At 45.8% G+C, this 14,969-nt stretch overlaps 1 protein-coding gene across 2 annotated transcripts in view; it reads right to left on the reverse strand.

The window, feature by feature from the left end:
* ATG16L2 (autophagy related 16 like 2) overlaps nucleotides 1-14,969 on the reverse strand; it is a 920,492-nt gene that overhangs the window by 752,102 nt on the left and 153,421 nt on the right. Inside the window, exon 1 of one of the 2 annotated variants that reach the window (XM_069640244.1) lies at nucleotides 12,277-12,606. The exons of the other annotated variant lie outside the window; for it this stretch is intronic. The gene's annotated coding sequence lies outside the window, so the exon portion shown is untranslated. Of the gene's footprint in view, nucleotides 1-12,276; nucleotides 12,607-14,969 lie in introns of those variants that run through there. 2 annotated transcript variants of the gene reach the window in all.

Consider the following 14,969-nt stretch of genomic DNA (forward strand, 5'->3'; position numbering starts at 1 on the left):
GATTTCTTCCGGTTCCTCTTCTATATTTTGCCATTGATGGAGGTTTGTCTGTGTTTTTGTGATATATAGTGAGGTCATTGATTTTGTTTTTAATCCTTCTGGGTGTTTCTGTTCTTTTTCTGGCGGTATGTTATTGGTACGTCTAGTATCATGGTATTGAGTTCTAGTGGGTGGTCAGTCGCAAGGTACGATGTTCGGTATAGGGACCTTTCTCTTCTCATGATTTTTGTTCTGCTGCCCACAGTGTTTGTGGGGGTGTGTTCCGCAGTCGTGACTATGTCTAATGGATGAAAGACATGGTTTGATTCCATTTGGTTTGTTCCTTTTTCCATTTTTCTTTCACGTCGTCCAGTTCTGTACCATGGCATATTGCGGCCCTTAGGTGTATGTTGGTTTAGAGGTTTGTTTGAGTGTAGGATGCAGTGGAAGTACCCCACATGCAGCACCTTGCAGAGTTGGGATTGTGACGGTTCTTGGCTTCCTTGCATTTGTGATTTGTTTTGGGTATAATGGAGTGATCTCTGCAGTCTTTTGGCTTGATATGTGTGGTGGCTATCAGATAGAAGTGGGGAGGCTGCTGGAGGGAATGTGACTGGGGAGTCTTATATTACCGCTAGATTATCTTCGAGATGGAGTGAAAGGGGTCAGGGGGGAGTTCCATGGTTGATAGGATCCTAGGTTTACTGTAGGGGCATCTGGCTATCTCGATAGAGGGGTGTCTGAGGTGTTACCCACGTGGCGAGACAGTATCCTTGTGTTCCACTTTCCTGTGCAAGATGGTCGAGAGGGGTCTGAGTTTCTACGTGCAACAGTGAGAGCAACTCACTTGGTGAGGAGAGAAAGGACCTGACCTGAGCTTCCAGTTTAGTAGAGACTGAAATAACCCTATGGTTGTCTTCTCTGGTTAGAGGGTAGTGGGTCTGATGTTCGAATACAGCAGTCAGGGAGACACACCTAAATACGAATATCCCGTATGAAGGGAAAACGGCCTAAGTTTCAAAGTATATCAGTCTATGATACCACACCTAGATTGGAGTCTTTTCAAAAGATGTCCAGTATGCAACTATGGATGAACTAGAGCGGTGTGCTATGTGTAGTAGAGAAGTAGTCTTAGAAGTGAAAAAAATAAATATAAAGGTTATAGGCTAATCTGAATGGTGTAGTAGTTTAATTGGATGGCTGTTCCCACTGTTCCCACTGTTCGCACCTTGCCTACCTTGTCAGTTGCTGCTGGTTGACAGCTGCTGGCTTCTTGCTTCCCCTACTGACACCTGCAGACACGGTCTGGAGCTGTTTCTTTAGGAGTGGGCCCTTCGCCGTAGGGGCTGCCAGGCAGGAGGCTGCCCTGGGTAGGCGGTTTAAGGGGCAACTAGGCCCAATCAGGGGACAGGGTGGGCTGGGAGGCAGGGGTTGGAAAGGGAAACCAGGAAACAGCTTGGTGGAGGGAGCGACAAAACTATGTGCAAAAGAATAAAACAGATGCATAGGCAAAAAGGCCAAGACTCACTTACCAGGGGCAGATGGCTACTCGAGGTGGCTGCAACGTATTATTTAAAGCTAGGTCGCACACTCCAGCACTGTACCCGGCAGGCTTGGGAAGATAAATTTGCCTTGCTCAGGAGCCGAGGGCAAGGAAAACCTTGCAGATGGAAACTGGGGATGGAAGGCCCAATCAGCTGGTATGGGCGATGGGGAGCTATGCATTAAAGGGAAGGGGCCTTGGGGAGGAAGATGGAAAGAAAAGAAAAACACACTGAGCGCGTCGAAAGAAGCAAAAGCACACAAAATGCAGCTTACTATTTAAAGCTGAGTTGCACACTCCTGCACTGTACCCGGCAGGTTTGGGAAGCTACATTTGCCTTGCTCAGGTGCAGAGGGAAAGGAAACCCTTGTAGATGCACTTACTGTAACTAGCGCCTAGATGCCTCTAGGTTTTGTGCGCCGCTATAAATGAAAAAATAAAATAAATAAAATCATACGCTACCAGTACTTATGCCTCCACCAAACAGCAATTCGGCCAGCAATAATATCCAATCAGGCAGTTATTGTGCCAGAGCCAAGCCTCATCAGACATATATTCTGCCAGTCAGCATACTGCTAGCCTGATTGTGCCAGATAGCCATATTTCGCAAGCAGCCTGACTGTGCCAGATAGTCATTCTTTGCATTCTCCCCAGCACCCATGAGCTTGTAGCGTGCATGTACCAATCTCTATTTAGCAACTCTTACCCCATATAGATCCACTGTGTTGCCTAGCCTTGTATCACATCTAGGAGAACTGTTGGTTGGCGATATCTCACAACTAGATGAACTGTACTCTGAATGCGCTAGCCACTCCAGAAGGAATTGTGAGCACTAAGCCACATCACAATTAGCTAGAACTGTGAATATTTGCTTGCTTCGCATCTATACCAAATTGTGAATATAAGCTTTTAAGCCCTGCTGGTGTCAAGGGCGTTCTGTGAGGACTGTTTGTGGCTCTGAAGAGAGCGCTTCGGAACTAAGTCTAAAAACACTATGGCCACTCCTAGGAGTGGTAAGACTGATAAAGGGACAATCCCTGCGATCAGAAAGCCATCCCGAAAGCTAAAAAAATCGATTCCAGAGACAACAGGAGAGAATCAAGCACCTAATTCTAATGGGAGTCAGATAATGGACCTTTCCAACTACGGGGACATCGACAACAATTCCTTGTTGAACCTGTGCCTCTCTATACAAAAATCTATGTCCTCTACTACCAGAGACTGCATTTCCTTAAACAATGCGGAACAGACAATTGAAGCCCAAGTACTACACACGCACAACAGCATGGCAGCTACACTTGCAGTGCGCTCGAGTCTCAGGAACCGAATCCAGAAGTAACACAAAACACAAGTATTACCATACCGGAGGTACCGGTAACGAATCTACCACCCATTGACTCGAGTCCGGAAAGGGAACGTCTCTCTGCCTCCCCTAACCTTCATATAGATCTTGAAGGACCGGCATCAGCGGATGAATCTAAAGCTAGTGAGACATCCCAGGCGCACGCTGCATCTATTGCTAAATTACAATCCTCAATGGAAACTATGCAATTTGCGCTAAAGATTCTATTAAAATTGTGTGGCAGAATTCACGTCAACACGGTCCTCCAGTTGGGATTGCCAGACCCAAGACTCCTACAAGACATTCCTTTACCGGAAGACAAAGTATACAGAACTGATCTGGAATCTTAGAGTCCTGTCAATAATGATGAAAAGGAACCTGACATACCAGACGACACAGAGGTGCCAGTATCCAGGAAACAACAGCGTTTGACTAGGAGGCTGGCAACCCAGAAGGTCCCTTTAATTATTGCTTCTCCTCTGCCTGCAACAGCTCCTCTACCAATTAAATCGAGGAAAGCAAGGAAAAGAGCACGACGATCAAAGAAACGCCTAAGTAATCAAGCTGGTAAACTGACCAGCTGGATACTATCTGACAAACCAACAGAGATTTTATATGTCAGTAGTAACGACAAGATACAGACTCCCTAAATTGCACAGAGGAGGAAGTCAACATATACTCCACACCTCGAGGGAAAGACAAACAGCAAACACAAAAACGCTCCCCCGGTAGAGAATGTAATGAGAACCCTGAGAGTCTGGATAATAAAACATGCATCATTAAAAACTTGAAGCAAAAATATAAAGACAAATGGCTAACACGAACCCAGGTGATGGCCAAACTCCACCTCATTCCACAATTACGAGAAATACGCTCCGAAGACTTCTCCTTTGTGTGAACCCCTGAGGGTGCGCAACCCGAATGTTTCAGCCCTACAATGTGTGGTTCAAGACACGATTCAGTTGATTCGTGCACACAAAACCAGCTTAAGCAAAGTGGGACTGGGGGTTGATGTCGATAAAGAAGAGGAAGATCAATTAATCACAAACAACGACAAGGCCTCAAACAACAAACAGCCTACAAAATCTACTCTCCCTACTGGAAAGAATGTCCAACTAAGTGACATCCAGACCACTTTGAAATGGTTGGCTGACTCACTTCCTATGGTCCTCCAGAAACATTGAATTTGTTCTTTACTAACGTGGAATACTCGTGGTTTTGGTCATCTCCTAACCACCCAAGGATCTTTATCACTAATCGACACCCAAACATTTTCCTACTCCAGGAGACTTGGCTCACCTCACCGCTATATATGGATGTATATTCTCTGTACCAAGAAAGGGCCTCGGGGACGCCCTTATGGCAGATTAATAACAGGAGTGAAAATCCATATTCCAAGCAGAAGGATCAATTCTAACTACGAGGATTATATCTGTGCAATCGATGTCACCATACCACTTGGACAGACCTGGGGGAAACTGCTCCTAATTAATACGTATAACCCCCCTGGAGCTAATCACTGAGAACTAATACATAAGGCGTTACATGACCTCCTGGCCCAATGGACAATGGACACGAGATCCAATTTGATCATCTTGGCAGGAGATCTGAACTGTCATATTGCTGGCGGAGGAGGCATCACTAACAACGAACGCCTAAATCAACACAGTATGATGGAGAATTACACTGAGGATTTCGAGGGCAAATGCTGGAGTACTGGAAATAATGAATGGTCGAACCCAGAGTGATAGACCAGGGAAGAGTACTTGGCACAACGGATCCCATCAGAGTACGATAGACTATGTGCCTTATTACACGGATGGCGGTATTAGCACATGGACCAAGGTCCATGCCGGTAAAATACCGGCACCGCCTTGGTGGAAGGGGGAATTACCGCCCCATTCCAAGGTTGGCGGGGCGGTAATTCCCCCTTCCACCACTGCCCTTCCCCATTCCCATTTTTGCCCCATAGGGCATAATGGGAATGGGGAAGGTGCTAATTACGGCACCGCAATTTTGCGGTGCCGTAATTAGCACCAAGGTCCCTTAGCGGGTTGGTTTTTAACGCCTGCAAAAAGCAGGCGTTAAAGCACCAACCTGCTAAGGGACCTCGTAGTAAGGCGGTAATGGTTAACGGTCACCATTACCATTAACGGTGACCGTTAACCATTACCGCCATCCGTGTAATGAGGCCCTATATCTATACGAGTGCTGAGGTGGCTGGTATGGTATGCAATATGACAATCTCCCATACTACATGGAGTGACCACTATCCGCTTATACTAGAAGTAAACGTGACACCATTTATCCCTGAGTCCACCACCGGCGGAGAGGTCACTGTAAACCATGGAGCCAATCGTATTTCCTGGTCTGAAACTAACATTTCCAAGGCCAACCGGGCAATTGGCCACTGGCACGCGGGTCATGAAGCAAAGCTAGGTCTTATGACACCAGAAGAAATTGAACAATGGATTATTAAATTCCCTGGTGACCATGCTACCTGCAGATGGCCCTTAACCCACAAAGATTCAGCATCTACTACTCCATTTGATAAGGTGATCCGAGACGCAAAGCGTAAACTCAGAAGAGACATCAGGAAACTTAGGAAAGCAAAATACCCTCTGATTACAATTCATAATAACATTAGAAAGCTGAAAAATAAATATCATACTTGGCTTAAAATGTATTAAAAAAACATAAGTTGGCTAACTGGTGCAAAACAGTAAAAGTGTTATGCTCTAAGAACACCCGAAATATTTGGGCTGTACTGGGGGCAGCAAAGGGAAATAGGAAACTGTTAATGCTTAATCCGATAGGATCCCAAGAATGGGTGGCCCATCTCTAGAAGCATAATGGTACCAGCTGTAGGTTAGAAATATGGAACAAAGATAACACCCGTCCTACCCCTCCCTTTGAAATTACAACTGAGGAGCTAATAGATAAAATTACGAAACTTAAATCTTCTCGTGCACCGGGTCCAAATGGACTCTCAAATGTGGTCATAAAGAACAACCCGCAGTTTTGGGCAAATCTCATGAAGGTACTGTTCGAAAGAGTTTTGATGGAGGGTAGGATCCCGACAACATGGCAAAGGGCTATCCTGGTGCCAGTGTTCAAAAAGGGGAAAAGGGGAAATGGACCCTGCAAATTATCGTCTCCTCTCCATGCAGGACAGTACCGGGAAACTATTTGCTTCCCTTTTACTAAAAGCTCTTCAAACATGGGTAGAGGAAATAGGGATTTTGGATCACTTTCAGAGTGGTTTTAAAACCAACTACTCTACAGCACAAAACTTACTGGTCATGGATTTGCTTAGGAATAAGGCGCTACAACCTAACACCCCCCTCTTTATGCACTCTATGTAGATTTTAGAGCAGCATTTGATACTGTTAACAGAGCACTGCTGTGGCGTAAACTCAAGAACTGGTCATGTCCTCCCACTCTAATTCACTATCTGGAGCTCCTCCACACAAACAATACGGTCCAGCTGCGTTTAGACAATGGTGGCAATCTAACATGTCCAATATTGCAGCTGAGAAGTGTAAAGCAGGGATGCATCACGGCTCCTCTGCTCTATAACCTTTTCGTATCGGACATACCCGAGTACCTACGAGGAATATGGAATTGTCCACCCAAAATAGGCACGACCAAATGTGGAATCATGGCATACGCAGATGACAGTGTTATCTTTGACCACACTTTTAGTGGTCTTCAGCGGGCGGCTGAAAGACTATGGCAGTATGCAGAAGAGAATGAACTGGTAACTAACAACAATAAAACCGAAATACTTCTGTATTCAGCAGGGAAGGTAGCACGCCCCGCCCTGCATGTAGGAATTCTTGAAATCAAATATACTCCCTCCTACAAATATCTTGGAGTAGAGTTTGACAATAGGGGGAACTATCTACTCTGCATGCAGGTACGTAAAATAAAAGCAGCACAACTACCTACACTGATAGCCAGATTTACGCGAGATCAGAGTGGGTACTCAATCTGGGATGCGCGTGCTTAGTACAGTGCTTAGTGCCCATGGTCACCTATGACCTGGAATCTCTGCTTGATATGAATTTGGACTGGCTCCAGATCCTTGAGGGGAAATTTTGGAGACGTATCCTGGGGCTCCCCCAATGTATCCCTGTTGCAATACTGAGGCTTGAACTGGGAATCATCTCTCTCAAATCTGTTGTGCTACGTAAAAGAGCGGAACTTTAACATCAAGATCAAGAACAATCCGTCCAATCCCTTATTAAGATGTATGAAAGAAGCTAGGGCTACTTCTAAAAAATCCAAAATGGAAAGAGAAATGGCAACTCTTTGTGAGGCATGTGGCTGGACCCCACGTTGGGGTCAAAACAACCAAAGTATGAGACACCATCTACAAAACACTATAACCTTATGGGATTGGCAGACTAACTATGCACACCTGGCGACCTTGAAAAGTTCTACTTTTGTGACTTATGTTCTCTACACCTTCAAAAGGAGCCAAAAGTACCTTAACCTGTGCCCCTACGCAGCACTGAGACGTTTCATTCTGCTAATGCGAATTAACCATCTTCCCACATTAGTGACCTGAACACGGAGCTCTAGTTTACCAGAATCTGCAAAATCATGTAGAATATGTGGTGTGTCCTCTAATCTTGAGACGGCAAGGCATGTACTAACCCTATGCCCTAAAATGACCAACTACTATAAAAAATATCTTAAGAGTTATGTACACAACCTAGAACACATAGGGTCTACTGAGTTTTGGTACTATTGTATCAACACCCTTAATCCTAAACTACACATAGCTCTTTTTAGGATATGGGCTATCGCAGAAAAGCAAATGCCTACCTGAGGATCGCAGGAGGAACCAATATGTCTTGACCCTTGCTCTGGTGGAACGTATTTGAGCTCGGTCAAACTCCTTGGCTTCTAACTGGAAACCCTTAGGTTAGCATTAAAGCTTGACCAACTAAAAATTCATAGAATGCATTTCACCTCTGATTAACTGGTAACTGTAAAGTGCTTCCTCCCTTTTCTTATTGCTTGTTCTCTACTGTTCTTTTTATTAAGATATTAGCTTCTTTTGTTTTATATGGAAAGCCTGTTATTTGATGAAGCGGTTAATTGATGTTTTATACTAAGTGTAATGATTGTCATGTTTTAGTATTGTTTGTTTAAATGTGTAAAGTTTTAATTTTAAAACTGTATCACATTGGAATAAATAAGAATATAAGCTTTTGACACATCCAGACAGAATTATGAGTATTAGCTTGCGTCACATCTAGACCAAATTGTTAATATTAGCTTGCGTCACATCTAGACAGAATTATGAATATTAGCTTGCGTCACATCTAGACCAAATTGTTAATATTAGCTTGCGTCACATCTAGACAGAATTATGAATATTAGCTTGCGTCACATCTAGACCAAATTGTTAATATTAGCTTGCGTCACATCTAGACAGAATTGTTAATATTAGCTTGCGTCACATCTAAACAGAGCTGTGACTATTGGCCAGCATCACAATTGAACAGAAATGTGGGGGATATTCAGGAGCTGCATCTAGAAAGAATGTGTACATTAGCAGGCACCCGCTCGAGAAAGAATTGAGAAGGTTAGCATGCGTCACATCTAGATAGCGATGCCACTAGCCAACTCCACTAAAAACAAATCTCATTCCACTAAAACAAATCTCACTCCTCTGCATACACCTCTCACACTCTAAACACAACCACACCTTTACAGCGCACCAAGCCGCACGCACTTCATTACGCTGCAATAACAGAATAAATCACACACAGCCTCGCTCAACATGATGGCTACCAATCGAAAGCACACCTAAGCTCAGCAAACGGTGCTACCCAAACTGAAGCTGCCATCAGCACATCACAGCTCCCTTGCCCTTTCTCCCACTCGGTCGCACTAACTCACCTTACCCCCTTTCCTTTTTAGATCCACCAGAGTGCCAGGGGACCACTCAGGTGGTGATAGTGCATACAAATGTCCTTTAACATAACATAAGATACCCGACCAAAGAGTTATTTAGCAACTAAATATGGCCAGAGCAGACAATTATTACTCCAGTAAGGATGCCCCGCATTAGCATTGCTGTGCTAGTAATCAGCCGGTCATCTGATAGTTACTCTGTCAGTAACCAGTTTCTCATCTGTAACTGACCATTAATCTGCTTCTTGTCAAACTTCCAGAAATCATGACCCATGAGACAGTGAATGTCCAGAAATCAAGACCCTTCAGCATCATTTAAAGGACCCAAATGCGAGCTATACCGGCTCACAGTGCCCCACGTAGCTGCCTGTGTGCCAAGTGAGACTCTCAACATTCAGAGAAACCATCCACGGAACCCGTGGTACTATAGGGAGTGGAGCTGCAGGTGCCCTATACACCACTGCCATACTCTGTGACCCATGCAAACACTCCTTGCAGAGAGCAGGTATTCTACAGCACAGTAGCTCATGGTAGAGTTTTATTTACCACGGCCAAACTTGTGCACCCCAATGTTACTTTCAGTGCCTTGGTGTAATGGATACACCTCTTCATATTATAGACAACACCCTAAAATATTGAGCATTGCTTGCATATTAGTGCCCACCTCTGGCATTGGCCATGGTGTGGCACAAAATGGCATCAGCTGTTCTTCGGATTCCAGTGAATCTGGAGGGGGTTGATTTTTGTAGGCTTGTTATATAGTGATTAAGACCGCCTTCAAGACGCTTCACATTGTAAGGCATGAATACCTATGGGGCGGCCTTTGGGGCTCGAACTGTAATAGACGTCATGGGCGAGATTTACAAAGACTTTCCTTTATATGTTTCCACTCAAAAACACGTTTGTAAAGCCAGGCCTACATCTCCTGGTGCAAAGTCAAAACTGCTGTTATTTTTCCTGGCACAGGGTTTGATGGGCGTTTTTCACCACACTGGGATAACGTATCATGCGTTATTTTTCTAGGGCAAATACGTGTAGAGAATGAACGCTACTTTGGGGAAACTTCAAGTATTATTTGCAGGAGGACCCTAGCAAAGCTGCACACAAAACCTATGTTGTGTAGGATCATAGAATTGTGAGGAAAGGGCTTTAAATGCAGAATTTGGTCCGGATATAATAAAAACCATTCTTGTGGGGAAGACCGACTGGAACGGATTGGCTCACTCTGTGATTCAGTAGGTTTGAAACACTTTTGCTCTGCAGGTGTTTTGGACTACAACTCCCATCAGCCCTTGCAGGCATAATCATTGATGAGGGATCATGGGAGTTATTGTCAAAATATCTGAAGTGCCACAGGTTGCAGACCCCTAGACTCTTATTTTTACAAATGCAGACGTAATAACTTGTTTTCTGTCTTTGCCTCCATCTATTTAGCTGTAAAATGCAGGGACTTTACATTCAAATATATGTTAACTCATTTGTGGGCAGGAGAGGCCTCAGTAAACTGGCTGTACCACCTTGGAAAAGGCAGACCCCAAGGGATGAAATCAAATCAATGGCATCCCCTTTTGTGCATGTGGAGGGAATATTTGCAAAGAGTGGATTCGGGGATGGGCTTTAAAGGGACTGGAGCCTGGGTGCCAAGTCTGCAGGGGCAGATCCATTCAGACGAAAGCCAATTAAATTCGAATAATAACGGATCAGCGGGAGGGGCCATCACATCCTCGGCACGAAATTGTCCCACCGGCGGCAGCAATCGGAGGGGTCACAGAAGCCCCCGGGTCACTGGGCGTGACTGACCGAGCCATGGACGAAGCTGCTGCAGATCTGGCCGGTACAGGTTGCACTGTGCCCGTGGCCCTGCCGGTCTTCCTCTAGTCTGGTTGGGCCAGCTGCTCAGGTTTTTTGCTGCTGCTTCTGTGGCTATTTGCCTTTCATTTGGAATGGATTTTAGGTTACAAGGCATAGAACCCGAGCCCAAGTTTTGATGATGGAAAAAGCCTCTCGCTTTTCCTCCTCTTTCTGGTGCCCCTCCGAGAGCTTCACGCCAAGGTCTCTAGTACTTGGCTTTCTTGAGAAATGCATACTTTGCAGCATCGTTTTATGCCCTTATTTGGATTAGATTTGTATGCGTGTCATCTATGATCCCAAAGCTATTGGGCAACTCTGCAGTGATCCACTGGATCAAACCTTGAATGTAGCACAGCATTAATGGTGGTCTCGAAAGACAGTTCAGCTTACCCACAACCTCACCTACAAGAAAAATGCAGAATGTTTGGTAAGGTCTGCTAGAGGTTTTCAGACCAAATGTGGCATCATTTTAAATACAAGTTTTAGTTTTCTGTAGGATTCCTTTATACACGTTTTCTTATTATTTTGCTAATTACTTTCACCTTCTGGTGTAATCTATGGAATGTGTACATCCATCTAACTCAAGGCATCTCATTTATTTCCTCCTGGTGGGTTTTATTTGCTAATGTACTCCTTGGGTGACCGTTGAGGTTGCCTAACATTTTGCCCAAGATCAAAATCCACTCTAAAGTTCTTCGGCAGAAGACTCCCGATTTTTCAATTCAAAATATTGATCGAGTTCCTTTTCTCCCACATAAAATAATTCTAACCCCAATGGGAAGATTCATTTCTCAAGCTTTTCGTGACGTAATCTACCTCCTAGGTGCTTTAGAATGTTGGCCTGTCTGGACTAGCTGCAGAAAAGGTCTCCGCTGGCTGACTGGGGACTCTGGCTCCAGAGCTCAACTAGATGTCCATGTCATCAAAAGCACTGAACCTGCACCGCCCCCCTAAAAAACACCTCCCCCCCTCCCCCCGGACAGTCGCACTGTGTTTGCAAAGAGCTATTGGCGTTTCATTGGGCGAGGCTTCTCCAGTTATTAATTGAATTGGCATGGGGTCGCTGCAACACTGCTTAATGAAACAGCGAAACAGCGAAACAAAGACGTGGCAAGAGTTTCCGAGCCGGCCGTCAGATGGAACAGTGGGTGTGTGTGGCCTACACCTGCTCGGGCCTCGGGGCTTGGTGCGCTCTACAAAGGTCTAAATAAATACATGAATGCAGGGGAGGGAGTTGCTAGGTCTGGAAAAGACCCGGGGCTAAACTGATGTCAGAACTGTTGGGACTGGGGGCTAGTTTGTCTTTTGGCTGTAGCTCCTGAGATTCTATCCTGGGCTACAACCAAAAGATCAGGGGCTATAGCCCCCTTAGCCCCCCCCCCCTTAGCAACGCCCCTGAATGAATGAATATATAAATACAGCGGAGTACCATTGATATGAGCAATAACACCACCCACTGTTTGGGCACACTGCATTGCAATCTAAATGGTCAATAGTACTGAAAATATTCAAAAAATGACACTGGTTGACTGGCCTGCGCATCCGGCCTCCATAACTCCAGACCTACGCCCCCCACATGCGGCGGGCACAGGTGCCTGGGGGGGTGGGAGGGTCATTGCACATCGCTTACCTGGGATGTCAGTCCTTTCGGGCTGCGCGAGCGACTGGAAATACAGGTGTGCCTGGAAGAGCTCCGGGTCGCAGGCGTTCACTTCCTGGCAGAAGCATACAGCTGCTTACCGTAAAGCGGTCATTCGGCAGTTCTGTGGATAAAGCCTGCTCAGTGGCCTCGACTAATGGCCCGGAGAAAGATGAAAGGCTGAGTGGGTGGCTCTACAGCTGGGGTCTGCAACCTTTGACTCTCCAGATGTTTTGGACTGCAACTCCAATCAGCCTTAGTCATTGCAGGCAGGGCCGCAGGGTGCAGACTCCTGTTCTCGGGGGTTTGCAAGGGAGAGATGTCGACTGCACACAGATCTCAGCAGTGTGTGCCTGACTGACTAATCTTATTGGGAGGGAGATACCTGGAGTGTGGCAATGCTGATGCGCGTGTGCAAGGGCAGAAGATGGCAGAGATGGAGTCTATGCAGTCTTTCATATTGATTGCACTTCATTCTGGGCGCGGTGGCAGCTAATGGAATTAAGGCAAATGGAGATAAATAGTGTATGCCGAGGATCACACAATTTGGTGAAAAGGGAAATCCAGAATAACAGGTGACTGGATCCCAGAGCAGGTAACCATCACTGGGTCGGAGATTCTAATCTAGAGCTTTATTGATTACAAGGTCGCTTTTCAGACCCCGAATATCTTGGAAACGTGCCACCTGAGCTGCGCCCCCTTTACTTGGTCATGGCATGCGCTGTGAGATGTTGGCTGGTAGCTACTGTAAACTATTCACAGTCTCTTCCCAGAAGTCACACACTGCTCGACGTCTCCACACGTCCGCATACCTCTGCGCTCTGTCAGGTGCAACGTGCCAGCAATAACACAGAAATGTCGCGGTGAACTGCTAGGCAAGTACGAGCAGGCTGGCAAGGAAGTGCAGCAGACAGGGGCTGGGGCGGCCCCTCCCTCACCACTTGTGTTACTTACATATCTACAGGTTCAGACAAACCCTAGCAATGTCCCGAGTCCAGCGTCCGAGAGCCAAAAGTATGTCGGAGCACCCAAAAAGCAAAGGTGTTCTGTAATGTGAGACTTGCCTGTAATGTGGGACTTGCTTGCACGGTGCACACGACCCTGTGGGACTCCTGAAAACAAAATACACTGCAAGAGAACGGCCATAACTTCAATGCTCGAACTGTGAGTTAAATAAGAACTGAAGCGTTGAACTATCGAAATAACTGGGAATCGCTGCTATTGCACCAGATAACATGCGTGTGCGTGTAGCCGTGTACTGTGCACGTTTTAGGACTATAGCGCGTGCCTACCTAGGGTGGGTGCTTCCTGAGATGTAGTCAGCAGACACATTCCTGACACCAAGCTGTGGATACAGCACACTTGCCATGTTTACGCCTTTGCGATGGAGATGCCTGATTTAGTCGAGAACATCAACCTTGCTTCAACAGGATTGCCTGCCCCCAGTCCCTTAAGAAATATGACTACCCCCGCCCACAGTCCCTTCAGAAATAATGCCAACAATTCGCCCTCTTGAAGCTGCAAAATCTGCCTGCCGTGTGCCCGGATGCTGTCCTTTCTCAAGTGCATTAACAATCGCACGTGAGCAACTAAGCGGATTCGAAGCAGAGCCACGCCCTTAATTTCCTTCACAAATGCATCAGTACGGTCACTGACTTCATAGGGCAAGGTCTCAGAAATGTAGATTGTGAGGATGCACCCCTCCACCAAACTAGGAAAATGAGGTTGCCACTCTGGTGTCAATGCACCGCAAAATGCACAGTGAATTTTCCACTGCAATAATTTCTTTTCTTATTGTATTTATATAGTGCTTTAAGCCAAAGCGCTGCAAAATCAAAGCAGACGCTACAAAAAGGTCTTGAATAAATGATGATCCAATCAAATAGAAAGGAGATGATCCTTACAACAGGATCTAGAAAGAGGCGAGAAGACGAGGAGTGAAGAGGGAAAGGAGGGACATTCCAGGACTTTGGTGCAAGTAAAGGAAAAGAGAGAAAGCGAGATGAAGCACATGTGGGACTGGGGACAGATACAAGAAACTGAGACCGGAGCGGGCGGGAGACTGGAGAGACGAGAGAAGAACAGAAGAGAGGGGCCAAGCCATATAGACCACTACAAACAATGCAGAGGAAGTTCAACAACGAGATTCAGAGGATAACCAGCGGAGAGAGAGAGCGGGGGAAATAGACTTGCAGGGAGATATGCAGAAAAGGAGCCGGCTCAGTGCAGGAAATGGAGCCAACTAATAGGCTGGGAAACCAAGGAGGAGACGAGCAGTGCAATTGACGAGAGAAGAAAGGAGCATCTTTGCAGAATGAAATGTGAGAAAATGATGAGTCTTCCAATTGTGAAAAAAAGGTGAAAATGGCAAGAGTGTGCAAGAGTAAAAATGTGAGTTGACAAGGATTAGCAGAGAGGTGGACAGGAGGGGGAACAGTTGAGGCAGGAAAGGTAGCCACAGTCCTCCAGGACATAAGGTGCAGGGAGTGGTCCGATATCCAGGATTGGATTGCAAGGAGACATGCAGAGATGGTAGCTTGAGTCTGAAAAAGAGAGGGAGGGGAAGAGTAAGATCTGGGAGTCTTCTGCATAAAGGGCATTAGAAAAAGCAAGAGATAATGGAAGTAAGAGGAATAGCGTAAGGAGAAAAATGCAGAGGATCCAGAAATGACCCTTGAGGCACA

Source organism: Ambystoma mexicanum, chromosome 7q (assembly GCF_040938575.1).
Source record: "Ambystoma mexicanum isolate Mex_15411 chromosome 7q, UKY_AmexF1_1, whole genome shotgun sequence".
Classification (NCBI taxonomy): domain Eukaryota; kingdom Metazoa; phylum Chordata; class Amphibia; order Caudata; family Ambystomatidae; genus Ambystoma; species Ambystoma mexicanum.